Raw genomic sequence first — 3,389 nt, forward strand, 5'->3', positions numbered from 1 at the left:
TGCTAATACCAAGAGTAGGCTCGGCATGATAAGAATTTTATTTTGGGCATTTTTTAAAATGTAAAATCTTTTCCTTTTTATGTCCTGAGGTCTGTCAAACTTTATTCATATGACAAGGCTAATCAGATCCTGATTGACAATAATTTAGGCCAACAGATCTAAGCTCACTTGCGTTTTGAAAAGAAGAGGGTTCAGCTGACTGCAAAGCCAAGTAGAGCCTTCTGACATCGTCTCATCAATGTCTAAAATGTATTTAAATTGCATAATATCAAACTGGAAACTTACAGAAGATTTGAGAAGAGATGTAAAACGGTTAGGTTCCTCGAGAGTGGGCTGTAAAAATGATTTTTCTTCAAACTTTGAAATCAAACCAGGGATGCTGCAACAGCTGAAACAATCATACATAATTTGAAAATTGATAAATTCTTATAAAGCGATTTCCAGATGCAAATGTAATCATTTGCAAAACATATAGCTGCTTTGCCATGAATTTGAAGAAGTACAATTCTAACATTGTTTTTGACTTTCATGGATTCAGAGAAAAAGCAATAGAGTAAACAGTCTGCGGACCATTTGCAAATCAGTAACCTTGTTGGCGCAATAGTGAACCTGTTTCTTGTTTACAGATTCTTGTTATCTGCAGATGCAATTTTGAGTTATCCTTTTAGAAACTGTGTTATGTTTTATTTTATTTATGACCTAGGGATCGAAATTATTGTCCACTGAGCTTCTGTTACGAGCCACCGGCTGCAAAAACTCAGGAATGACCACACATCAAAATCACTGCAAATTTACGGAACCAAAGGTAAGTTGTAAAGGACAGGAACAAAACCAGCAGTAGGTACACAGCAAGAATTAAAGTGTTAGAGGGTTAACAATGGAAGAGCGACAGAGTTCACTTCTGAGTATTGCTTTATATCGCAGGAGTCAAACTCCTGTCTTGAAGAGGTGTTCTCTGCAACAGTGGTTAATTTGAATCATCGATTTGCCAAATGATCGACACACCACGTTCTCAATGCCTTACTGTATCTGGCAGCTGATTGAAGGGAAGCCACAAAAACCCACAGACACCCCTGCTTTATTTGACAATAGACCAGACAGATTTCAACAACATGTATACAACATGAGTGTCCACTTCAAGTGCTACAGGAATAACGGCATAACAGTGTTGCTCTACATATGGTAATGGATGGTAAATGGACTGCTTTTTATCCAAAGTGCTTTACAATTGATGCCTCTCATTCACTCATTCACACACACACTCACACCCCAATGGTGAAAGGCTGCCATGCAAGGTACCAATCAGCTTGTTGGGAGCAATTAGGGGTTAGGTGTCTTGCTCGGGGACACTTCGACACGCCCAGGGTGGGGGATCAAACCGGCAACCCTCCGACTAGCAGAAAACCACTCTTACCTCCTGAGCTATGTCGCCCCATAGTTACACATTACATATTTACACTTTACAGGTAGTCAGTGTGGTATTGGGAGCAAAAGACCATTTTAGTACACCTGGCAGTGCACATGTACACCTGTAACCCTTTGATGTGAACATGGAACCGAATATAGAAGGATTTACATAGCTGTGATGCTGTGGAATGTTTGCATGCCTAACGCACAGTAAAAACAGGCTGAAGAACAGTCAGCCTGAACAATTTTCCCAACCGTTTAAGTTGGTTGCCTACCATTTCACCCGAACAGTCCAGGGAACCTGCAAAACATGTTCTACACAGATTTTAAATGCTGAGTATCTGGAACAGCAAATACACTACATGGTAAAGGTATGTGGACACCCGACATCCAACATCTCATCCAAAATTACGGGCATTAATATGGAGTTGGTCCACCCTTTGGTGCAATAGCAACCTCCATTCTTCTGGGAAGGCTTTATACTAGATGTTGGAGCACTGCTGCAGGGATTTGCTTCCACTCATCCAGAAGAGCATTAGTGAGGTTGGGCACTGATTGGGTGATTAGGCCTGGCCTGCAGTTGGCCTTCCAACTGATCCAAAAGGTGTTGGATGGGGTTGAAGTCAGGGCTCTCTGCAGGCCAGTCAAGTTCTTACTTTTTTTATCGTGCACATTCTTTCATTTACACTATGTCAGAGTTGAAAATATTACTCTGAAGTTATGTGCACAAAATAAAGTGTTACTCTGTAGTTAAATGTGACTTTAACACTGAAACTGATGGAGCAATATTTTGTGACCTGGTGATTTTTCAGAGGGATGCATGGATTTCAGCATCAGTATTTTGTAAGCAAGTGCAGATTGCATAATACTACGGCACAGATTTTTTACTATTTGGTGACTCCAAAAATGACAAAAAATGGACAGGCACACAAAAGATTAGCAACCTTTGTGAAAGTCAGGACTTTCTACTGCACTACCCCTTTAATTATTTGATTGCTTTTCTTTTTTCCAAAGCGATTCATTAACTGTTTGGTTTGCATTGACGATCTGGCTAGCAGCGAACCATCCTTCATTCACTGTGATTGGCAAAGGAATGCAGCCAAGGTAGGCTCCATTAACTCTACTGGCATATTAGTCAGTCTCTTCACTGTTGCAGACCATCGACAACAGAAACATCCGAATCTGTATTCCATGTATAGAACAGACCTTGCTGTTCTTTAACATGTCGTTTTTATTATTTCAAAAGCATGCAGAGCTTCGGAAAAAAGAGTGCAAGGCGTATAACCAGGGAGAAGCCACTTCGCTCGCACAAACAGATCTGGATCCAGCTCCTGAGTGTCTAGGGTGCCTCTGAATGTCCCAGTGAGCTAGGGCTGTATGGAACCGTTGCAGTAATGGGCTCCCAACTGTTCATATCACAGTGCAAATATGTCTCTGTGATGGCTTCATGCAGTCTGATATACTGTGCTGTGTTCCATTTCTATGCATTGCCTGAATGTACTTAAGACTTGCTTGTGCGCAGTGATTAAATGCTGTTCCTCTCTTCCGAGAGGTTAGATTGGTGGAGCATGTATGTTCTGTTTTGGAAAATTGATTTGACCTGTGTCGGAACTTCAAATACGTACAGATTAGCATTCGGCCATCATGTTCGGTATCGTAGGGAAGAGAAAAGTTCCCCAAAAGGCAACGGTTTCAAACATGACCACCAACCCAGGTGAACGGCCTGCATTGTACACAGTGTGCTACATCTAAACTAACCGGTACTTTTCCCAGTTAGGTTTTGAGAGCACTGCTGTCCGGCCGCTAATACTACTTTTGAGCCTGGTTCCTTCCAAGGTTTCTCCCCATCTGCCACAGGGAGTTTTTCCTTGCCACTGTTGCCTTAGGCTTGCTCCTGTGGGGGTTTAGGCTAGGGCTGTCTGTAAAGCGTATTGTGACAACTGTTGTAAAATACGCTATATAAATAAAATTTGATTGATTGA

The 3,389-nt window shown here is 41.5% G+C and overlaps 1 long non-coding RNA gene across 1 annotated transcript; it reads right to left on the reverse strand.

Annotated features, from left to right (window-relative positions):
- Positions 1-345: 345 nt before the first annotated feature.
- On the reverse strand, positions 346-2,422 carry LOC135260736 (uncharacterized). Its single transcript, XR_010331738.1, has 2 exons — positions 1,651-2,422; positions 346-1,588 (listed from the first exon to the last, which is right to left on the reverse strand). It is a non-coding gene; the product is annotated as an uncharacterized LOC135260736 (long non-coding RNA).
- Between the last annotated feature and the right edge of the window lie 967 nt (positions 2,423-3,389).

Source organism: Anguilla rostrata, chromosome 8 (genome assembly GCF_018555375.3).
Source record: "Anguilla rostrata isolate EN2019 chromosome 8, ASM1855537v3, whole genome shotgun sequence".
NCBI lineage: Eukaryota > Metazoa > Chordata > Actinopteri > Anguilliformes > Anguillidae > Anguilla > Anguilla rostrata.